The 25,249-nt window shown below is 44.3% G+C and overlaps 2 long non-coding RNA genes across 2 annotated transcripts in view; both read left to right on the forward strand.

The window, feature by feature from the left end:
- Window positions 1-21,195, forward strand: part of LOC309533651 — a 54,624-nt gene extending 33,429 nt beyond the window's left edge. The window contains exon 3 of the long non-coding RNA XR_014220383.1: window positions 20,693-21,195. This is a non-coding gene — a long non-coding RNA (uncharacterized lncRNA). The remainder of the gene's footprint in view (window positions 1-20,692) is intronic.
- Window positions 21,196-22,877: 1,682 nt separating this feature from the next.
- On the forward strand, window positions 22,878-24,935 carry LOC309533634. Its single transcript, XR_014220361.1, has 3 exons — window positions 22,878-22,985; window positions 23,460-23,586; window positions 24,816-24,935. It is a non-coding gene; the product is annotated as an uncharacterized lncRNA (long non-coding RNA).
- The last annotated feature ends 314 nt before the right edge of the window (window positions 24,936-25,249 follow it).

The raw sequence follows: 25,249 nt of genomic DNA on the forward strand, positions 1-25,249 counted from the left end.
GAGCCCCCCCCCAATGGCTGTGCACAGGGTCCCACAGACCACAGATCTGCCACTGAGCACATTCAAAACACATTTCCACCCTCAAAGAGTTTTGTCCAGCGTAGTGTGTTAAGGGTTGCTGGGAATCGTAACTCTGTGAGGGGTAAGCTACAGAATTCTTTGAGGGGGGAAATGTGCATTGATTGTACTTTAAAGGTTTAGTGTCTTTCTTGTCACCTCTTAATGATTCCTTGTTTTAACCAGAAATGTTAGAGATCTGAACCTGGGACCTACTACAGTCATGCCTCATGTTACGTCCGTTTCATGTTACATTCTTTCAGGTTACATCCAGCGGTGACCCAGAAATACCGGAAAGGGTTACTTCTAGGTTTGGCCGCTCGCACATGCGCAGAAGCACAAAATGACATCACACACATGTGCAGAAGCAGTGAATCGCAACCCGCACGTGTGCAGACGCACCACTGCAGGTTGCGCTCTTTTCATCTTGCGAACGGGCCTCCAGAATGGATCCCGTTCACAACCAGAGGTACCACTCTACATATAAAGCACAGCTCTGCTATTGAAAAATGAGGTACTACTCCGTTGCAATATAGGAAAAACACTTTTTAAGGGGTCTAAAAAATTACTACAGATTTTCAGTTACTATATATTCAGAAACAAATGCTTCCCCTCTCCATTACAATTCCACCTTTTTGTATTTTAATAGGGTAGATGATACTAAAAAGACTTTTAGGTTTTGTTCTTGAGGTAATATTGATGATAGCATTACTCTTAACTTTGTCCTTTATTGTGGGAGATGACAGAAACAAGGATATATTATGGTGAAACGCTTGGGGACTTAAAGCCTTAAAGCCTTCCCTGAAAGCTGGAGGCTTTCCTTGTTGTTTTTTGTTTATTTGATGTAGTCCTTTTCTGGCAGGTATTGCAAGGCTGAGATTTCACCTTTTAAGGCTTTGTGAGCAGCACCTCGAGAATCCAAATTACTTAGGCTTCTTCAGCTGAAAAGAATTCTAAGGATGGCAAAGACTCCTTTGAAGGCTCTCAGTATGAAAGATGTTAGTGCCTAAAGGATAGGAGACACAAAAGTAAGGAAAAGCTGGAGCTCCTTAGGCTGCGTATGCAACTTTTACAGAATGCTTCATCAAGCAGAGTGGAAAGGATGCTGAACCGACTAAATGGCTCCGATCCAAAGAGCTACCTTGGTTGTGTTATGTAGGATACAGTTATTTTAAATGTTAAACTTGAATTAGAAGTCCCTAGGATGGCTGGTATTCAATTTGAAGGGGGCAGACTTTCTGCTCTGTGTGGAAACACTTGTTTTAAGGATGCACAGGCAAGATGCTTAAATGAGCAGCTGCTGCAGAACTCCAGGTGCTATTTGATGACACTAGTTATGTGGATTCATTTCAATCTGGTTTCCAGCCCAGATTCTAGCTCTTGAAACAACTTTGATTGTGTAGATGATGACCAGCACTGAGAGAAGGACAGGGGAGCCCAACCATGATCCTTCTCCTGGTCCTCTCAGCAGTTTCCGAAGCAATCAACCTTGATACTCATTTTTGATAAAATGTGTGGTCAAATTGGGGGCACTGTGCTTCAGTGGTGGTTCCATGCCTATGTAGGTGGCTGTTTCCACAAGGTGGTGCTGGGGGACTATTATTGTTCTGCCCATGCTATGGTGAGCCTCAAGGCTCTATCTCATCCCCCATGCTGTTTAGCATCTTCATGAAACATTTGTGTGAGGTCCTTTGGAGTGTTGGAGTGTGGGCTCATCGTTACACTAATGATACCCTACTCTATTTCTCCTTTTTACTGCATTTTTACAGAATTCAGGCAAAACACCAGCAGTGCTAAATTTGTAAATTTACTATAGATAATTGACTACTGGAGGTCCGTTCTAATAAGAAGGAGAGTCTGCTGGTAGATGGTCTAGGTATGCCAGGAAAATGATGTGTGGCTTGCATTGGATGGGTATGTCCTCCCCCTGCAAGTCCATGTTCATAGTCTGGGGGTGCTATTAGATCCAGCCCAATCTTTGGTGGCTCACGGCGTTTCCATGTGCTCTGGTTTCCATCATGGTGTTCTGTTGCATCAGAAGCTGTTTAGTCATCCTTATCACATGACCCAGAAAGCTGTCTGTGGACAAACGCCGGCTCCTCAGCCTGAAAGCGAGATGAGCACTGCAACCCCATCGTCACCCTTGACAGGACTTAACCATCCAGGGGTTCTTTACCCTTTACCTTTTACCTTACCACCAACTAAAGTGAACCAACTAAAGCCTCTTCTGGACAGCCTGCTCATAGCTAGCCCAGGACCGAGGGTGCCAAACACTCCCATGAAGGTGGCTTGAATTTCCCCCCCTTGAGTCACACAACCTGAATTCTCCTAAGCCAAGCTTCTTTTAAAAAGTGCATAAATTGGTTACAGCTAGGTTGGGCAAGTCTGAGTGCAAAATACTGTCCTCGGCCTAATTTCATGCAAATTGCATGGAAGGGGAGAAGCAATTAAGAAAATGTCAGGAAGAGATGAATGGCAGGCAGCAGGAAGAGACAGGGAAAAAGAATAATGCCCATGTTTGGTTCTAGCACCACCCACTGCTAGATCGAACCACTCCCACAGTTTTCACTGGCTCCGCCCACAGCTAGGGTGTGCCCCCCCCCAATATCATCCACAAGAGAAATGTTCCCCACCCCTGGGCTTCAGCATATTACAGCCAGGATATAGCCTTTCGTTTTTCTGTCACAGCCTTTCCTAGGATCTTGAAAGGCAGGAGCTTCAATGTGATAAGAGACTGATATTTAGTGTTAGGTTAGGAGCTGCCTCTCTTTGTGCCTGTAATACTTTTGGAAAGTCAAGACGCTTCTGCAACAGATGGCATTGCTTCTAACATAAGCCCAGCCTAGGTAGCTTAGGGGATTTGGAAATGGGATATGGATAGGCAACCTGCCTTTTTCCTGTGTCATTGGTTTACAACTGGTCCAGATATATTGGTTATCTGAATGTTATTAACATTGGCACACAATAGCTTATTTACATTTACCTGGAGAATGAGGGCAACTGTTTAGCATGCTCTGGAGATCCCTGGGCTTCCTCAGTGATAAGATCGGTAAAGAAAGAGAAGCTTTCTTGAAAGACAGCTTGCATAAAACTTCTATCTTTCCCTGTCCCCCCCCCTCCCCAAAACTGACTAAAAACCGAATGCCTTTCCTTGTAGGGGGGCTGCTCCACACCTTTGATCCTTTGCTTGCATTTTTCTATGATATCCTTTTTGAGATGGGTTGATCAGAATGGTACACAGTGTTCCAAAAAGCAGCAGCACTAAAGATTCGTATAAGGACATTCTTGTGCTGCAAGTGCCTGCTGTAAAGTGTGCATCTGCATTTTTCACTTGTTGAAGTTTTTTTTAGGAGCAGGCTTGGATAGAGGGCCAAGACCTGCAGCAAGGTTCTTAAATATACTCAACACTGAAATAGTACAGTGTTGTTGTTGTTGTTGTTTGTGTATCAAAGTGCTGCGAGTACTTTTTAAAAGGAGGAACAAATGCATGTGGTCAAATTCCCTCCTGGCAGCCTGGCATATATTATAATACATGGTCACTGCAAAGCCTTTCAAACAAGGTTAATGTTTGAAATTTTGCTGATTGGCACATGAACCTTTTGAGTTGATGGAGCCTTGTGTCCCATGTGCAGGTGGGACTGGAGGTGATGCTAATACACAACCAAATTGAAACAGCTCCTTCTTCCTCTACCTCTTTGCACAAGCATAATGGGAATCTCTGGAGGTTTTGCTGAGACAGTTCAGTTGGTAGAGCATTGTTGTTGTTTAGTCGTTTAGTCATGTCCGGCTCTTCGTGACCCCATGGACCAGAGCACACCAGGCACTCCTGTCTTCCACTGCCTCCTGCAGTTCGGTCAAACTCATGCTGGTAGCTTTGAGAACACTGTCCAACCATCTCGTCCTCTATCGTCCCCTTCTCCTTGTGCCCTCCATCTTTCCCAACATCAGGGTCTTTTCCAGGGAGTCTTCTCTTCTCATGAGGTGGCCAAAGTATTGGAGCCTCAGCTTCAGGATCTGTCCTTCCAGTGAGCACTCAGGGCTGATTTCCTTAAGAATGGATAGGTTTGATCTTCTTGCAGTCCATGAGACTCTCAAGAGTCTCCTCCAGCACCATAATTCAAAAGCATCAATTCTTCGGTGATCAGCCTTCTTTATGGTCCAGCTCTCACTTCCATACATGTATGGTAGAGCATGGGACTCCTTAGTTTCAGGGTTATGGGTTCAAGCCCCACATTGAGCAAAGAATTCCTGCATTGCAGGGGGTTGGGTTGGGTGGCCCTTGGGGGTACATTCCAACTCTGCAGTTCTATGATTCTAAAGTATATATCTGCATCAGTATGAAACCATATGGATCTAAGATGCATACAGAGGGGGAAGCAATGCATTCCCCCTCCTTCCTTGGTACTTTTATCCCTCCCTGCCTCCCTGCTCTGTCCTCTGACATTCCTGTGATGGTGCTCCTGCTAAATGCGACTTGGGTGGACCTCAAGATTGTCCATCAGTAGAGCATGAATCACCTGGAAAGGCTATAAGGAGCATTATTGCTCTTTAAGGCCAGACACTGTCTGATCTTACCAACTGTGTGCAGCTTTTACCTGAGAAAATCTATTCCCTTTCAGCCGGTAAGTTGGTAATATGCTTGTATTGATTTTCAATTCTCGTCTGAGTTTCATTGGTCTTGCACTGATGGCTTAACACCAGTGGGAAGCTGATACTATATTCTTTTCTGCTTTGTTTCTCACAGATTAAGCTACTAATGATGAACAAATCCTGGCTAAAATCTACATGTTCACAGCGTTTCAATAAGGACATAATAAGAGCCATGCTATATTAGACGATCCATCAATGAACCCTAAAAGCAGAGCATAAAACAACAACTTTCTTTGTGGCTTGCTCCAGCACCCAGTATACTGCCTCTGAATATGGGGTTTCCATTTTTCTATCGTAGCTAAATTTATCTTATGTGAGTTTGAGACTCCGTTGTTAGCATTAATGTTGTCAGCAGGATGCAGGAAACGCTCCCTGTAAAATCCAGCAGAAGCACCTGTTCACTAAAGTGATGCATTCCAGCTTTAGCCAAACATTTGCTTTGCGCCAAAAATAAGGCCCTAAAGACACGTCACTTACAAATACAGAGTGGGAAGGGACCCTGAGGATCATGTAGTCCAACCCCCTGCAATGCAGAAATATGCAGCTGTCCCATGCAGGGCTCAAACCTGCAGCCTTGGCATTATCACCACCCCCCTCTAACCAACTGAGCTATCCAGGTTGGCATGTGCAGCACATGCTTTGTGACTGTGTTCTCCATGGGAAAGTACCTTTGGAAGGGGAAGGGGGATCAGAAAAGAAGGAAGAGAAAGGGAACACTTGGGGAAGGGTTCGTAGCTCAGTGGCTGAGCATCTGCTTGGCATGCCTGTTGCTGATTCAGCCTCCAGCATTTCCAGAAAGGGCTGAGAGAAACCCCAAGGAGCTAGATGAACTAATAAGTCAGCTTCCTATGTTCCTAGCCCTTTTGCTGCTCTACCACTTCTCTGGTCAAAATGGTCTCTGACCACTTGGCCTCTCCCTCTGGCATACATTGTACCATGAAGGATGGAGCGAGCTTGTTTTCTCCTGCTCTGGAGGGTAGGACTTGAACCAATGGCTTCAAGATACAAGAAAGAAGATTCCAACTAAACATCAGGAACAGCTTTCTGACAGTAAGAGCCGTTCAACGTTGGAATGGTCTCCCTTGGAGGTTGTGGACCTCCTTCCTTGGAGGTTTTTAAGCAGGGTGAAATATACTCGGAGTCGAGAGTGGATTTCATGCTCTTTATTCAGCTCATAGCGGTGAGGAGGAATGAATGTTTCCCCAAAATATCTGCTTTATATACATTATTTACACAATGGGCTGCACGAGATTGGCTAATTCCGGGATTAGGCCAATCAGGTTGTAGATTCACTTCCACCTGGAGCTGGATTGGGTGGCTCCTCCGGACCAATCATACTGCTGCATTGTTCTAGGACCAATCATACTGTTGCATTCTGAATCCTATTGTTCTAGGACCAATCAGACTGCTGCATTTTGGATCCTATTCAACTCAGTACATAACACCGGGGCTGGGTGTCCATCTGTCATGGATTCTTTAGCTAAGATTCCTGCATTGCAGGGGGTCAGACTAGCAATAGTAAGTGGTTAATAGCTGCTTCAGTGAGAGGCCCCTTCCTCAACTATGTGTTTTGCTTAGCAATGTGCTTTTATGGTTCTCCCTGCACCCATAATGGCCAGGAACTTTTAAAATGAAAGCTGAGATTCTCCAGATCATTCTCAGTTTGGCATATTTGTATGACTGCAGGTGGCACACCGGCAGTTCTGCAGATTTTCACAGCTCTCATATATAAGTAGCCTGCGTAAGACGGGAAGCAGTTTCATTCATAACCTCAAAATATTTTGGCTACAAGACATGTGGAGCACCATTCACTTGCTTCATGCCATGCACTGGGTTTTCCTTGCTGGTTTGGGGTGTTCTGTCTTCATCAGCATTTTCTCTATTTTCCTTTTCCACCCCTTTTTCCAACCAAAAGGAATATTCCTATTTCTCTGCGCCATCTGCCCTGTGGCTTTGACCCAGATATCGACTTTATCCCCTTCAAGATATGACAGTGTTGGGAAATTTATGTACCACTTTTAGCCTCGGTCTCCAACTTGCACCATAAACTATAGCAACTACAGCATAAAGTGTGCCTCGAGTTAACGACAAGAGATGGTGCTGAAAGTTTCAGATAAAGACACCTTCCCCCTTACTACTTCTTACATTTTATTAAAAATTACTGAGAAGAACAGCAGCTTCCCTTGAAGTAAGGGAAAGGGAAAGGGACCCTGACCATTAGGTCCAGTCGTGGCCGACTGGGGTTGCGGCGCTCATCTCGCTTTATTGGCCGAGGGAGCCGGCGTACAGCTTCCAGGTCATGTGGCCAGCATGACTAAGCCACTTCTGGCGAACCAGAGCAGCTCACAGAAACGCTGTTTACATTCCCGCTGGAAGGTATTTATCTACTTGCACTTTGATGTGCTTTTGAACTGCTAGGTTGGCAGGAGCTGGGACTGAGCAACGGGAGCTCACCCCGTTGCGGGGATTCGAACTGCCGACCTTCTGATCGGCAAGTCCTAGGCTCTGTGGTTTAACCCACAGCGCCACCCGTGTCCCCCTTCCCTTGAAGTATGCAATGCAAAAAGAGTTTCCTTGGAATTTGATGAGAAGCTAGGCATTACGCCATTATTTTTGCAATCGTTTTTCCTGAACTCAAAGCTGTGGCGGTGGGAGAGAAAGTGCAGGTTAGATAAATTGTCTGTTGGGGTGGATTTGCAGAAAAAGTTGTTCTAAGTCAGTAAAATGAATAAAATACAGACTCAACAACACAAAAGATGCAATATGTGCTAATAAAGGGGGAAACAAAACACCATTTTTGATGAATGGAATTTTCCTCTGAGGCTTCTCTAAGAGCCTGGCTGTAAGTAATATACTGTACAGTACCTGTAATGTGGAACTGTTGACTTTATCCCCGTCTCTCTCTCTATTTTCAATAACATAAAAGCAACATATGGGTGGAATCCACACACATATAAAAACCATTTCAAAAATGCTTTTTTAAAAAGCCTTTTTAAAAATACATTGAATTTTCCATAAGGCTCACTATCTCCATCTAGTGTCACATTGTATATTGCACTTAAAACGTTTTATTTGCAGCTGAAATAAATTATAAACTTAAAAAATTGTCCAGTAGCACCTTAAAGGTAAAGGGACCCCCGACCATTAGGTCCAGTTGCAGACGACTCTGGGGTTGTGGCACTCATCTCACTTTACTGGCCGAGGGAGCCGGCGTACAGCTTCCAGGTCATGTGGCCAGCATGACTAAGCCGCTTCCAGCAAACCAGAGCAGTGCACGGAAACAGCATTTACCTTCTCGCTGGAGCAGTACCTATTTATCTACTTCCACTTTGATGTGCTTTCGAACTGGTAGGTTGGCAGGAGCAGGTACTGAGCAATGGGAGATCACCCCGTCATGGGGATTCGAACCGCCAACCTTCTGATCAGCAAGCGCTAGGCTCTGTGGTTTAACTCACAGCGCCACCCGCGTCCCATAGTAGCACCTTAGAGACCAACTAAGTTTATTTTGGGTATAAGCTTTAGTGTACATGCACACTTCTTCAGATACCACACTTAAAACGTTTTATTTGCAGCTGTATAGCTGAGTCCATGGAGATGCTTGACTGGAAAAGCAGATTTCCTTTAAATATTTGGTACTTTACATATCTTGGTACTTTCCTATACTAGTGACATTCTAGCAAAGGGGTCACCAATGTCTTTGAGCTTGTGGGCACATTTGCAAAATCGAGAAACTGTTGTGGGCACACAAATCGTGACCAAGGACACAGTAGTCTATTGCTTACAACAGAATGCTTTATTCAAGCTTAATTTAAGCAGGGGGTGGGGGAGCCTGCAGGCACCAGGGAAGGCCTCTCTGGGCACATGTGCTTCTGTGGGCATCAGGTTAGCGGCTCCTGAAAAACAAGTATGTGTTCCCAGATAGCTCAGTTGGTAGAGCATGAGACTCTTAATCTCTTGTTGCAATCCTGAGCACAGTTTGCTTGAAAGCAGGAGATGGGTTAGACACAGCATATCGCTTGGTATAGCTGTTCCTGGACTGTACAACTTCAGAATTTAGACTGGGAGAGAGATGCTCACAATCTGTGCTTTCCAGAATACTCTATAGGACAATTTAAACTAGGGAACCTGTGGCACTGATGGGCTACAACTGCCATCAGCCCCAGCACAGCCAATGGTCAGGGATGATGGGAGTTGTAATCTGACAACATATGGAGAACCTTGGGGTGTTTCTTTAGCCATTGGAGCAGAATATGCAATCTATTTTGCTTGCAGCCAACTAGCAGTGCTGCATTGTAAGTGACTCAAAGACGTCAAGACTTTCAAAAACTCAGGGGCTGCAAGGGAGGCCAGAATGGAAACCTATTGTGAAAGTCATGGTGCCAAGCTCTTTGGCCAATCTGGCACCAGATTCATAAGGCTTATTGTTTGGCCAGTACCTGAAGCCCAAGTCATAGCTGATTGAAGCCTACACCCCCTGTCTGAAACCCTGCAGAGCAGTTGTCGGTCAATGTAGTTAATAGATAGATAGGCCAGTCACCTGATTTGGTATAAGACAGGTTCTTATACTGAGCATGTTACTAAAATGATGTATCAACTGCAATGACTACTTGTCCATTTCCAGAGAGCCATTTCCCTGCATAGGGAAGCTTTTAATGTTTGATGTATTACAGTATTTTAATATTATTATTTTTGGAAGCTGCCCAGAGTGGCTGGGGAAGCCCAGCCAGATGGGCGGGGTATAAATAATAAATTATTATTATTATTATTTCAAGAGAACCAGGAGCAGGGAACCTGTGGCCCCTCCAGATCTTGTTTAACTACAACTCACATCATTCCATGCTTGCTGGGGCTGATAAGAGTCAGAGAAGACAGATATGACACAATAAAACAGCTCGCTTCACTGTGACTGCACTGCAAATGAGCCTTCATGCCTAAATTAGATTGGCCTGTGTGCCGCCAATCCCCTTTACTGCCGCAACCTTTGCTGCCTCCCCTCTGCTCTGGTTGGTGAAAATTGATGTGGCTTCCTGCAGGTAGTTGCTTGAGACGACTGGAAGTTTCCTACACACTTGACTGCAGGCTGCTTTGTTAAGGTTCTCCTATTGCAGAAGGAAGTAGCAGCAATGAAGGTGAAAAAAAGAGCAGGACTGACAAGTTGAGCCACTGCTCCGTTTGATGGGATGCTTGTCTGTCAGTTCAGCCGTGAAGACAGATTGGCAGTGCATCTGACAAATGCCCCTCTGAGCCTCCTTTTAATATTATGTCCGCCGATGTCTTAGACTCCGGGGCATCAGGCCGTGCAACTGGGTATCCTTGACCACTTCTAAATTGTGGTCCAATTAAAGAACTTGGACATCATCCACAGGAACACACACTTTCCCTCTGTCACTGGGAAGCAATGCAAGAGTTCTCTGGCATTTCAGCGAGGGAACAGTTGCGCATAGCAAAGCCCTTGCTCGTCCCATAGTTTTGCCATCCACTTTAGGCATCTGGTAGTTAACAGCTGTTTCTCGGGTGGCATGGAAAGGGATATGGAGGCAAAACCTCCCCTAGCCTGAATTCTCCTTCAAGGGAAAAAGTCTTGCTCTAGAGGCAATTAACAGCTTACGTGTCCTGCACAAGGCACACCAGGAATTTCACACTCGGAGAAAGCCAAAGATGTCTTGACAGTGAAAGCTGGCTTGGACCAGTGCTTGCCTGAAACAATATGCCAGTCTGTCGCGCGGCAGTTAGAGGAATGGGTATGCCTGAAACTGACCAGCTACTGAGTGACAATAGGGTATTAAATGAAGCAGTTATTGCACAAGGCAACGCTGCCATTAAATGTGTGTTTTGTGTGCCGGTGACAAGCTCCCCGTTTTCCAAGTGGTAAACCGGGGATGGAAAACCTGTGGCCAGCCAGATGTTGCTAGACTGAAACTCCATTCATCCCTGATCATTTGAGGTGCTGGCTGGGGTTGATGAGAGTTGAAGTGCAGCCATATCTGGAGGGCTACAGGTTCCCCACTCCTGAAGTACAGCCACTACACTTGTGAAAAGAGGGTACCCAGACACTTGCAGAGGTAGGTGTGTGTGTGTGTGTGTGTGTGTGTGTGTGTGAGAGAGAGAGAGAGAGAGAGAGAGAGAGAGAACTGTTTATCTGCAGATGAACAGACTGAGCATGGGAAGCAAGGCAGGCAACGGCAGCAAAGCAGCGTTAGTTTTGCCAAGAGCACAGGGCCAACCCTTTGTTGTCTTCATATTTACCCAGGCTTTTTAAACAGTTGCTGCTGGTGCGGTTTTATCAGACTGCATTGTTTTCCTTATTGTTTTCCTGTCATCACGAACAGTCTTGGGAACTTACACAATGAAGGGTGAAATAGATATAATATTTAATAAAATAAGGCTGCTTCCTCCTGCCAGCTTGCAAAACCCTGCCTCCTTCCCTGTCCACATTTTGCTTTCTTTCTCTGTAAAGGTAAAGGTAAAGGGACCCCTGACCGTTAGGTCCAGTCGTGGCCGACTCTGGGGTTGCGGCAATCATCTCACTTTATTGGCTGAGAGAGCCAGCGTACAGCTTCCAGGTCACGTGGCCAGCATGACTAAGCCACTTCTGGTGAACCAGAGCAGTGCACGGAAACACTGTTTACCTTCCCGCCGGAGCAGTACCTATTTATCTACTTGCACTTTGATGTGCTTTTGAACTGTTAGGTTGGCAGGAGCAGGGACCGAGCAATGGGAGCTCACCCCGTCACAGGGATTCGAACCGCCGACCTTCTGATCAGCAAGCCCTAGGCTCTGTGGTTTAACCCACAGCGCCACCAGCGTCCCTTTCTTTCTCTGTAGCCCACTCCAATACAAACATGCCAGTCCCTACAAAACAGGGGTGAGCCCAGCTTCAAAGCCATGAACCAGAACTCTGCTGGAGCCTGGAAAGCTCACTTGGTTAGAGTGTGGTGCTGATAATGCCAAGGTTGCAGGTTTTATCCCCTTATGGTACAGCTGCATATTCCTGCACTGCAGGGGGTTGGACTAGATGATCCTCAGGACCCTTTCCAACTCTACAATTGTATGATTCTTCATGCATCTGACAAGGTTGGCTCTAGTCTAGTTTATGCCATTGTAAGCTGCGTGGTACCATAGGCCTCCTTGCTGTCTGAGCTCAAAGAGCAGCTGCTGCGCAACTCTGTGGAATTTCCCCACACTGGCCCACCTATTCATTTGGGTACGTGGAAGAAGTTGTCCTTTTTGCTCACTGTTGATTTTATAATGGGCTTAATTAGATCCTGGAGGAAGGGAAAGCAAAATAAACATGACATAACAAAATGAATCCACAGTACAGGGCGTCTCCTCATATTTTGGCAAAGTCAATTCTTGTCACCTAAGCAGATAATCCTTTTACGCACCTCATTGCCTATAGCATGGCAATGCCAATAAGAGTATGAGCTGGCTGGATTCTAGAAATGTTGATATCTTGGCTGGGTCACCTTTTGGCTTGTCTGATTCCACCCTTTGTAGGAATGTGACCCACCTGCAATAATTCACACCTGTTGTCATGCTGACAGCTGTTCGCTGAATGCGATTTGTCTAAAATTTGTTCAGACAGTCTTTTCCTCACCTATATAGGGTATGATCACATGTAAACCCTTTAGACTCATGATGCACATAACTTGATGGATACTCCATGTACTGAAGCAGTATACCTTTGAATATCAGGTGCTGAGGACAAACAACAGGGACAAATTACCCCACCATGCTCTGGCTGGACCACTGTTGAAAACGGACTGCTGAACAAGATAAATGGTGGTCTGATCCATAGCCTATATTATCTTATAAAGTAGGTTCTGCAGTGAAGGACCATATAATAGCCTGACTCAGTAGAAAATAGCTTCAGTTTGTATAATCATAGATTTAAATATATATCTGCATCTTTATTTATTTATTTCATAAAATGTACATAATGCTGGATTGTAGGGGAAAAACCTCAAAGAGGTTTACAGTACAACAAAGATAAAAAAATAACATTATCACTAAAAAAAGTTACAACCATTATTTAAAACACGTAGAAAGTTAAAACCACACTAGAATAGACTAAAAGAAACTGAAACTCATATGAAATTTCTAAACATCTGAGTAGGCTTGTCTAAATAAGAATGTCTTCAGCAGATGCCAAAAAGAATTCAATGAAGGCGCTTGTCCGATATCAAGAGGCAGGGAGTTCCAAAGTGTCAGTGCTGTCACACTAAACAATCAAGTTCTTACAGATGGGGTGCAAGTATTATGTGGCACCTGTAAAAGTGCCCATTCCGCTGATCGAAGCGGTGGAGTGGGCACATTGGGTAAAGCAATATTGTAGGCAAACTTAATCAATGGATGGACTGTGAAACCTTTATTAGGTGGCCTTCAGCCTTGGGTTTCAGAGCAAGTAAATCAGTAAATCAACAAGGGATAAAAAACTGGTTTCATTTTCAATCCAAATAAGCTATGATTATTAGAATTAAGAAAACATGCCACTGAATTTAACAGCTGCTGGCACAAGTGGGGAGAGTCTTGTTGAACTCGGGTCCTGATTACAGGCTTCTCATGGGCACCCAGTTGACCCTTGTGAGAATAGGATCCTGGACCACATGTCAACATCCATATCTTCATGCACACCCTCAAGCTTAATCCCCATTCCTGGTCTTCTTTTTGGCTTTAATGCACTTTACAGTTCAGCTAGGGACGCGGGTGGCGCTGTGGGTTAAACCACAGAGCCTAGGACTTGCCGATCAGAAGGTTGGCAGATCGAATCCCCGCGACGGGGTGAGCTCCCGTTGCTCGGTCCTTGCTACTGCCCACCTAGCAGTTCGAAAGCATGTCAAAGTGCAAGTAGATAAATAGGTACCACTCCGGCGGGAAGGTAAACAGCGTTTCCGTGTGCTGTTCTGGTTCGCCAGAGGCGGCTTAGTCATGCTGGCCACATGACCCGGAAGCTGTACGCTGGCTCCCTCAGCCGGTAAAGCGAGATGAGCTCCGCAACCCCAGAGTCGGTCACGACTGGACCTAATGGTCAGGGGTCCCTTTACCTTTAGAGTTCAGCTGGCTCACTATTAACTATCAGAAGTATTAGGGTGAACCAGATTTTTAAAGAGGGGACAAGAGTCCTTATCTGGAAAGCTCTCCCTGACAGGTGACTTCATAGCTAACAAGGGAAAGATGAATGAAGCCGAGTTAAAAAAAGAGAAAAGATAGATGACTGACGTTTAGCAAATGTTGGATGACTGAAGTCAAATCATCGACAAGTGAACTGGCATGCTTTGTTTCCGGTAATACCTTTTGAAGCTGGCAATGGGGCAGGTGGTGGGAGAAATCTAACTCACACTTTTCCTTTCCCATTTTCAGTCTGATTCCAAGTGTGATGTAGTACTAGTTCAAACATGAGATGAACACTTGGGTCTTTTTTCTTTAGACAGATTTACTAGCATATGTGCCGGAAAGCTTGTTTTCTTACTATTTCCTGCTGCCTTAAAAACCCTATAGATTATGATAACGCCAAACAAGACACGGGAAACTATCCAAATATATTTAAATCTATACAGGGATAAGCACTGGCTTTCAATATTACCTACATTATGTTTCTGGTTCTGTAGTAAATACCCTGTTCAAATTTGGGGCAAACCATTTATTATTTCTAATACTGTAGGAGGAAGAAGGGGGAGATTTAAACATACTGCACATTTATATAGTATATATATTTAAACAAAACTGTGGATGCCCAAACTGGAAGTAGACAATTGATCTTTTGGTTGGGAAAGCCAGAGGTTTGAGGCTTTGGTACATATCTAATGGTTCTAGCAGACACCACAATGAAAACAGGATATCTGCACATTCCTCCTGCAAGAAAGGGGCTCAAAGTATATTCCTGAAGTTATTTGTACATTATTCAGGTGTAGGAAGATTATTTATTTATTTACTAAATCTATGTCCTATCCTTCTTCCCAAAGGAACTCAGGGGAGGCCAACAAGTGATAAAACAATGAAAACACCAGGGCAGACACAGACTGGGAAAGGTCTTCAGTGCCTATCTGAAGCACTGCACAGATCCAGACCTGCTTGGGTTTTGCATGGTTGCGCCACCATGTGTTTTTGGAATGTGCCCTAGGGCCCCACACAAAGCTTATTTGGAGTGCACATATTGACTAAGCCTGCTCCAAGATGATTGGTACCCAAGTACCAGAGCTATGTCTGTTCTTCAGTAGAGAAGATGAAAAACAGCTGGTACCATGTCCCTGCTAGGAAATTTGGGTGAAGGGAAGTTCATTCCCAAAGCACACTAAATCACATTTCAGAGGCTGCATTTTTATGAGATCCAGAGATTGGCTGTTTCTGGTAAGACTGGCTTTAATGGTCTCTGAATGACTTCTGATCCACGGTAGTGGAAGGAAAATCACCCCAAACCTCTTTTAAGTCTGTTCCTGTGAATTCATGGGGGGATAGTTAGCTGCCTACACTTTCAAATGGTTTGAAGAATTGAAGCCCTCTCTCACTTGCAGGGCTGTGTATTATTTGCTGCATATTTCTCAGCCTGGGAGCTGACAAGTTGTATTTCATTGTGCACCATAAAATAGGAAGTCTGAACCTTTGGGGAAAGTTAATCATCACTTCAGAAACTCTAGTTCTATCTAGGCATCTAGGCAGATGGTATCTCGGCAGCTCAAAGAGATTAAAAGAGGACACTCATTGACCGCAGGCTTGCGGTTTAAGAGTAAAGATGGACAGGCATTCCCAGGCCCCTTCTGTATTATACATTTAAAGCAAGATCATTCCACTTTAAGCAGTCTTTGCTTTTCCCAGAAATTCCTAGGAATTTGCTGTGTGTTGCTGTGTTTTGTTAGGAGAGCCTCACAGTGCTACAATTCCCAGGGTTCCGTGTGGAGAATTATTGATAGTTAAACTACTCTAGGAATTGTAGCTCAGAGAAAGACCCCAAAACAAGCAAGAGACCAATAAGTATAACAGGTACCAGCTAAATCAGTCTTCCCCAACCTGATCCCCTCCAGATATTGTTGAGCTACAACTTCTGTCAGCCTTGGGCAGCATGGCCAACAGTCATGAACCAGCACAACATTGGCAGGGCTACGATAAGACACTGCCTAATAAATAAATACCAAAGAGGAAACAGAAACAGAGAGGGATTCCTGAGGAGTCCCCAACCAGGAAGGGGTAGGGAGAAGCATGAAAACACAACATGCTTATTTGCCCTCAACCTTTCTTCCACCAACCAAACAATAGGTTGGTCAACCTGTTCTCCTGCTTCTGTACCACACTGGAACTTCAAATCCAACTTTCCATTCCTGACCACAAGGCAAGAGAGCAGACAGGAAAGGGGTGGCCAAAAGCAGTTCCTGGGGAAGGTAATGAAAAAGAAGGCAGGGAACTCTTCAGTTGAGAGAGAGTTGTCCTCTCTGCAATTCCCTGGTGCCATGATGTTCTCCTTGATGCCAAGGCTCAGATAATGGTTCAGTACCTACAGACCTGCCTCTACTGCCCTGGGCACTCATGAGGGCTTGGGAAAGTGTGAATACTGCACCACAATACTGCTACAGCTTGGGGAGGGATTTTGACCCTTCATATTTTTCTGTATTGGTAGAGGGTTTTCATAGACTCATAGCACTGGAAATGACTCCCCTCTACGGCCATCTGGTCCAACCTCCTGCAATGCAGGAATCTCAACACGCTGTTCCCCATCCAATTCAAAACCACACCAGACCCTGCTTAGCTTTGCAAATGTGTGCTAGCATTTTAATAGCTGCCCCACTAGTTTTCTTCTCCCCTGCAGAGCCCCCTTCCCCAGCTTTGAAGTAAGAATATAAGAAAAGCCCTGCTGGATCAGGCCAAAGACCCATCTATTCTAGGATCCTCCATCATGTCATGGATCAGCTGGCGAAGGAGCCTATGTACCTGTGTGAATGCCCACCTGTGTGTGCGTGTGCATGCACACATGCAAGAGTATGTGTGTGGGGGGGGGAAGAGTGGGGTTACCACATGCACCGTATAGCATGTGGTCCCCAGAGGGTTGGCCAAAGACAGAACGGATCCCAGGTTGTGCTGTCTGTGGTCTCTGTGCCCTTTGGAAGTCACCTTATAGCATTCCTTATTTCCCCATTATAAATAAGGATTTGAAAATTACTAGTTCCGTAGTGAAAAGGAGTGGGTTGGTTAGATGAGAGGTATTAAAGGAAATAATCTGTATTCCTGACAGGTTAGTAAAATGGTTCAGAACACTTTGTCCTTTTATATATATACGGTATATATATATATAGAGAGAGAGAAGGAAAAACATTGCCTCTGTACCACTGCCAATGTCACCAAGACCTTGAGTACATCTGTCATTCAAGTGACGGCAAGACCTGTTAAACTTCTCCAGAAAGTCCTCTAAACTTTTGCCTTAGTGACTTGGTGTGACTTGCAGACAAGATTGTATATCCCAATATGAACCCACGTAGTAGGACATAAACATTAAAAAACACATGTCTTAAGAATTTCGTTCTGTATAGTTCCTGTAACTTCTGAAATCACAGTTGCCGTAGTGCAGGACAAGTGGTGATGTTTGAAACCTGAGCAGGCAGAGCCTGATGAACCTGCTGTGACCAAATGTGGCACCTAGAGAATCTGGCAGATTGGAGGTGGAGCCAAGCGCGGCACACGGGAAGTTGGGGCGGAGCCTGAATAGAACCTGGTGGCTTGTGGGTGGAGACTTGCAGAAAATGGTGTGCCTGGGCCTGGCAGAACCTTGAACTCATTGGCATTTCAGAACCCAATGTTTTATAACTGCACTACCTCACTGGTCAGACAAATCAAATACTGAACTGATAAGTGGTCAGATAAGGATAATTAGAATTTGTTTTGAAAGTCAAGTTTGCCTTTATGGGCATAGCCAGGGGGACAAGGGGGCAGGTGCCCCCCAATCATAAAAATGCTTAACTAAAATTAGAAATAATCAGGATATTTGGAATTGAAATGCTCGCGGAGTTCACTTGAATGATATTGTAGCGCATTCTAGTGACACAACTGGAAACCTGACTGAGCAATAGGCATGGCTTCTGCAAACTGCCCAATCGCGTCACAGGTAGCTCGGTTCTGGAACAGGACAGGTGGGTGTCCTTTCTCCTGCCCCGCCGACATAAATCCTGACCATGCCCATGTTTGCCTTCATAAGATGACATAGACAATTCATATGTTTGGATTTTTAATGTTTTAAATATAGGACTAAAACAGAACTTGAGAGACAGCTGATGTAGCAAAACTGAGCAAATTTATTATTTATTTACATAGGGCCATTGGTGTTAATGATGCTTGTAATAGTTATTACAACACAAAGACACATCCCTGCCTGGAAGAGCTTTAGGATCAAAAACTGCCTGGCCAGTCGTCCTCCCTTGAATGACTTGCTGAACATATAGTTTGTACAGCATAGTTGGCAAGTGTGTTAGAGATCTGGCAGGTGTGACCCTGTGTCCCTACCCCCACCCCCCATCCCACACACAAAGAGTGCTTGTTTGCACATCGCTACTAGGAGATGTTGTGATGGCTGGGGATGTGTGACCCTAAAGTTGTGTTTACAACAGTGTTTTCTGTGTTTACCTTTATTATCTCGCACACATTTATTTGAGCAAATTGCAGTTGGGGGATGCCCGCTGGACAAGACGTTAAGAGGTTTGTTTTCTGGAAAGCATCTTGTTCATTTTATTTTCTTCGGAGGTTGTTTCCTAGTTGATTATAACTGCCTGAATTCTTGTGAAATGCAATTGGGTTTTACTCTCGCACTTTAATTTAGTCATTGTTTATTGCTGCATGGTTAAATTTAATGTTGACTGCTTATCTGCAAGTCTACCATTACTTTAATGTGAAGGGGGGTTGTTTATATAATAACATCAAATTGGTATGTGTGGGATATTTGGCAAGAAGTAAACTGAGGCGAGAAATGGAGGTAGGAATTGGAGTGTAGCAAGCCTGCACCCATGGAGGAAATGTATGTCTTTTGCTGGATTCTGCTTTTAAAAATCTAAATAAAACAATCCCACCACCCCCAAGATATATATTAGGAAAATTCTCTTGAATGAGACCATGATGGAGAGTATGCTGCAATAGTGTGGTGACCCTGTGGACTGCCAGTTTTTGAAGGAAAATCACTGCAAGGAAGCACTCTATGAATAATAAACTGCAGATCAGAGAGTCACATTCCCAGTAGGCAGGGAAGTGTATTTGATTGGCAAAAATGTCAATTCCACCAAACCAACCTCAATCAGGCATCAGCATCGTTATTATTCATTATATTTGTTCATCTGATACTTCATACAAGTCTACAGCCTTGTTCCTTGAAGATGAGGAATAGAATTATAGAATTGTAGCGTTGGAAGGGACCCTGAGGACCACCTTAGTCCAAACCTCTGCAATGCAGGAATATGCAACTGTCCCATATGGGGATCGAACCTGCAACCTTGGCATTATCAGCACCATGCTGTAACCAACTGAGCTATCAAGCTGATCACCCCAGGGTCATGACACTCCTGCACCCATCAACAACCTTTGTCATATGTGTACCATACATTTAAAGCACATTACTTCCTCTGGAGAATCCTGGGAGCTGCGCAGGGCTATGATTCCCAGCCCCCCCCATACAAATTACATTCTCAGTGTTTTTTGCAGGAAGCAACACACTTTGAATGTGTGGTGTGGACCCAAATCATGCTGATATTGGTGTTTAGGTGAGCTGTGCAATGTCAAATGCTAAAAGATGTGCAAAACTCTGAGCCTTGGACTTCCACAAAGCGTTTGATGAAGTACTTCACCAAAGACTCCTGAGTAAGCTTAGTGTTCGTTCTGTACATTTCCACTTCTTTCTGTAGTGGCAGCAGCAATAGACAGCAAATAATTGTTTATGATGTCTGCTAATCAGACTTGACAGTCCCAGGCACCCAGCCTTGCCCGAGGTTTTGTAACAGAGTGAAGCTGCTGGTGTACTGAGCCAGTGCAGATGGGGAAGCTCTGGCACTGAAATACTCCAAGGTCTAATTTCTTTGCGTATCTTTATCCAGCTTGCCAATCACAAATTGGCTTCTAACGTGGCTCATGACAATTTAAAGAACAACAACAACAATACAAGTAGCAATGCACTTGGAACAAATATGCTGGGGATGGGATGGGGGTTCCTAACTGGGTGGGGTTGCATCTGCTTTGGCCCCATGTGCCCTGCCCTCTCAATAAGCACCTTGGCCACTGTCTCCACTTGGACTCTTGAAATTGTTCAAGCCTGTGGTCTCTGGAATCCACTTCTGCAATCCACTGCTGCACACCTCTCAGATGCACTTGCTTTGGCTAATGTCTGGAGCCTCAGGGTTATGTTGGGAAAAGGAGGAGAAATGGCAATGGATTTTATGTATTGGTACTTATTTATTATATCTCCATCCCACTTTCCCTCCAAGGAGGTGAACATGGTTCTCCCCAATCCAGTTTCCTCCTTAAAACAACCCTGGGAGGTGGACTCAGAGAAAGTGGTCACTCAGTGAGCTTCATGGCCGAATGGGGATTTCAACCTTGGTTAAATTTCATTCTGTTCTCTGAAGAGGTTTTGAGCTACTGTTTCCTGCCTTTGGGTTGGGGCAGGTTATACTTCCCAATTAATAAATAAATATCCCTTGCTGGTTTATGACCTGATTCCTTGGGAATGGCTTGATTCCTATTGGATACTTTATGGGTAGCCCATAAAGGCATCAGCTAGTCTGTAAATAGATGGATTACAGACTTTGCTATGTTTACATTCTGAAACTGTTGAGTGATTTTGAAAGAGCTACCTTTTCCCTCAATCTAGTGAACTACTTTTAATGACATGGGCCAGTGCTGTGTTTTTTGGCATTCTGGACACTAGCAATGAATGTTAACATAGTGCATCTTCATTAGCACAACCAAACACCTTCACCTGCCCCAGCTGCAACAAAACATATCTTTCCTGTATCTGTCTCTACAGCTACAGCAAGCACATCAACCTCCCAACAGTTCGACTTCACCTCTAAATGTGCACTCCTCTATTGTTTCCCAAGACAGATGGATGCCAACCAACTCAAGAGTGGCTGGGTATGACCTGCACAGCGATCTAACAATTGATTTTAAACAAGGCTGCTGCCTGGTAGTTTGTGTGTCACAGTGGGGATTGGGGAGAGAGGTTTTTATTTTAATTTGGCCATTAAAAAAGAAAGACATTTAAACATCTACAGCTGGCTGGCAAAATGACTTCTCAGAGTGTTGCTGTTTTGTTCTGTTTGTAGGGGGTAGGATTGAAGCTGATTAGCTGATGCTAATTTAGGCAGATGCTAATACTATCTGCTTTTGAATTATGGTGCTGGAGGAGACTCTTGAGAGTCCCATGGACTGCAAGAAGTTCAAACCTCTCAATTCTTAAGGAAATCAGCCCTGAGTGTTCACTGTAAGGACAGATCCTGAAGCTGAGGCTCCAATACTTTGGCCACCTCATGAGAAAAGAAGACTCCCTGGAAAAGACCCTGATGTTGGGAAAGATTGAGAGCACAAGGAGAAGGGGACGACAGAGGATGAGATGGTTGGACAGTGTTCTCGAAGCTACCAGCATGAGTTTGACCAAACTGTGGGAGGCAGTGGAAGACAGGAGTACCTGGCATGCTCTGGTCCATGGGGTCACGAAGACACGACTAAACGACTAAACAAAAAATACTATCTGCAGGTATGCTTGCTTCCCACTTACTGAACCTGCAAACAGAATTTACTATAAATGCCACCATATGTATCCAGTCCTCTTGAGCTGATTTGTTGCAGAGAAATCCTTGATGAAGAGCCTTAACTGCTTCCCAAGCATACATACATCATCAGAATGGGAGCCAGATACTGCATTGCATCTCTCTTCTATAGTACTTGAAGGCTTAAGTTCAGCAGTGAGGGCAGGACCCCTACCCTAAGTTCCTACCCCAGCCCTAAGTTCTCACCATCTGACCATGCCCAAAGCCTATCCAAATGGGTTCTAAGATCAGCTGACCAGGTCAACCACCTGATTCACAGCAGTCTCACAAGGATACCAGCCATGAGGAAGACTGCCCCAAGAATGTGCTACCTTCCAGGAAAGTGATCTTCAGGTATGTTTACACAACTGTAGGTAAAAACAGATTTACACTATGAAGTCATGTTGATTTTACACCACTCTGTGGTATAAGATTCCCCACCCCCACCCCGAACCCCTGAAAACTGTAGCTTGGTGGGGCTGTGCTGTTAGAGATCTCTAGCCTTCTGTGCAAAGTTATAGCTCCCAGGCTTCTGCACTGGAAAGGGAATTATTATGGAACCAGTTTACATCCGTGGTGTGGATGTGTTCTAATTGTAACCAAATACAATTCTGCAAGACAAATCTTGAGGAAATGAACAATAACAGCACTTACTATGCTCCTTTGTAGCTCCCATTCATTTCAATGGGACTCATGCGGAAGAACTTACCACACTTTCCTTGCTGTTTCCCCTCCATTGCAGTGTTTTGACATCGTATCAAAACCTATGTGGCTTTCCCAAACTATTCTACCTTTCTGCAAAAGAGCTGTTAAGTTACATCACAAGTCAAGGAGTTCTTCCTGAGTATGTAGAGAGGTTTTCCATTTACTGACATTCTTGCTGATTCTCTCTTTCCATGATCAAAGTGGAAAATCTTCAAGAGTTATTTTCCACGGGATCAACTCTATCTGCTGTTTGTAGCTTATTAAAATGCAATCCAATCTCTTGCTGAATGTCACTTAGCTGCTGGTTTCAGTGTAACAGAATCTAGCTGCTTCGACCATTTCTTAATCTTATGCTGGTACAGTATTCAGTCTATACTGGAAAGGTGACCTAATATCAGCCTTGCAAACATTTTGTTGATCCTGTAGTACAGGGACTGCTACTGAAGCAGCTGCTTTAGCTTCAGCAATGAGGGTAGAATTTCAGTACTGGACAAACGCCATCTCAAAACAAAATCTAGAGGTCTTCCTAGAAGATGTTTGAGATCTGGTGAACCTCTAAAGCAGGGGTGGCAAACTTGGGAGAGGATTCCACCTCACCTGCTAAGTAGCTCAAGGGCCAGATCTGTGACATGTGACTAGTTGTGACCTCACAAATGCCCTTTGTTACATAAGCACAATCCTGCTGTGCCTTTCCTTTGAGAGTTATGCTCTCCTCATCAGTAACCTGTACCAGCAAGGCTACAGCTTCTCTCTCACCCATTCCTTGGTCTGTGGCCCAATGAAGTGTTGGTTCATGAGATTATTGAGGTGCAAAGAGGGGGTTCCAGTGGAGCTTTGAGAGCTACACAGCCATTAGAAAATTGGAGTTCTTGTACTATTTTAAGTCAATGTATTCTAATGAAAAGGGGAGGGGGTCTTTTTTAGACAGATGATTTCTAATAATACCTTTACAGTGGTACCTCAGGTTACATACGCTTCAGGCTACATATGCTTCAGGCTACATATGCTTCAGGCTACAGATTCCACTAACCCAGGTTAAGAACTTTGCTTCAGGTTAAGAACTTTGCTTCAGGATGAGAACAGAAATCGTGCTCCGGCAGCGCAGCGGCAGCAGGAGGCCCCATTAGCTAAAGTGGTGCTTCTGGTTAAGAACAGTTTCAGGTTAAGAATGGACCTCCAGAACGAATTAAGTACCGTACTTAACCTGAGCTACCACTGTATTCCTTTTTTATTGTTTATTTCCTACAAGTTCCCATCTGCTATTTTCTTTACCTTTCCTAGCTGACAGAAAAAAGGACATGGCCTTACTGAGAAATGATGAAACTGGTTGACTGTATGTTTCCTGAATCCTGGGGTTGTTGTTTTTTAAGAGGAAGATACTATTGTCTCTGCAGAACCCCAGCAGGAGGTGAAAATTAAGTTTGCTGATAACCTAGGATTAGTGTGCTGATCTTTACATTAAGTATTAAGAGCTTAGAATATTTACCAATGCCTTCCTGGACTCGTTTGAGATAAGGAATTGTGCCAGGGTGAAAACAGTTCATTGAGGGGCGTATTTTATATCAAGTTATGCCTACCTGACTGATCTGCAGTAATAAACTACAGGAAAAAATCAGACTGACATATGCTATTACAGGGGGCTGCTAATAAGTACTAGGAAAAAGTGCAGGCACCAAGGACCATCTTAAAATAAACCTTCTCCTCCTCTCTTACATGAAAGGAAATGCCATTTGGAAGATGATACCTGTTCCAGCATACACATTAGGACCTGGGAGACCAGGGTTCACCACTGAGCCATGGAGCTCACTGGGTTACCTTAGCCAGGCATTGTCTCTTAGCCAGGCATTGTCTCCTGGTGAGCTCCGACTGGGGGAAAAAACCCTAGTTGTGAGAATAAAAATGGAGGGGGAGTTGTGGAGAGAACTTTGTACACCAGTTTGAGCTCCTTGGAAGAAAGGGGGCCTAGAAAGGTAGGAAAGGAAAGGAAAAAACAAACAAACAAACAAACAGTAACACAAAGGATGCTTCTTGCTTCAGAACTATTGTTTTGGTATGTGCAAATATAACTAACTGAGTCACTGACTTGGCATGTTTATCTAGAAGTCCCATTGGGTTAAGTCGTGCCACTCACTCCCAAGGAACTGGGCACATATAATTTCACTGTGAACTCATACACTTGATTGACTGAGAGTTCTTTAATCAAGTGATAGCTCTAAGCATTTGTTGTTGCTGTTGTTTTGTACTGGCTCGTGTTGTCCCCCCCCCCCCCAATGCAGCTTTGAGGAGTAATGGACTGACAGCAGGCTCAGAATAATAATGAACTCTCCCAAGTTCAAAATGGGTTGAGGATGGCTTCCAGAGTTCATTTATTACAGAAGCCTCTGGCAGTGGGGGAGCTCCAATGGCACAAAGGTGGAGAGATCAAGCTTCCCATGCAGAAAGTGCTTGGCCAGAATCTGAGTTTAAGAATCTCAGGAAGCAGATTCAAACAATCTTTTGAAAAAAAAGCAGGCAAGCAAACTTCAAGATTTGCATTTGGACAACCTTGGAGAAGTGCTACTAACCATTCCTTCATTACAGGGGGTTGGACTAGATGACCCTCAGGTCCCTTTCAACTCTACAATTCTATGATTCTAGGAGTAACAAGTACGAGTTACAATGGTCAGACCCCATAAGAAGGCAGCTTCCTATGTTCACAGGTAACTCACCTGGTTCAGGAAGAAAGTCATGACAGGAATAAACCCTGACTGCCAATAATTTTGAGGCACCATTTGGGGAACAAAATTTGAAGAACAAAACAGATATGCAAAATGAAACCAAACAATTCAGGGGCAATGATAGGCCAGCCAAATAAAAGCTCAAATAGGTCAATTCTTCTAGAAATTGTCTTGAGTATTCAGATCATTTGAGGTGGAACAAATATTGCTGCCCCACATGCCACCTTTCTCCCTCAGAACCGATTTTTGGTGTCAGGCAGCCGTGAATACTTCAAAAACACCTAGACGGAGAAATTAATCTATCTTGCAGAGCATAATATCACATTAAGCCCATGTCTGATACAGCAAATAATG

This window comes from Podarcis vaucheri (assembly GCF_965113315.1).
Source record: "Podarcis vaucheri genome assembly, chromosome: 5".
Lineage (NCBI taxonomy): Eukaryota > Metazoa > Chordata > Lepidosauria > Squamata > Lacertidae > Podarcis > Podarcis vaucheri.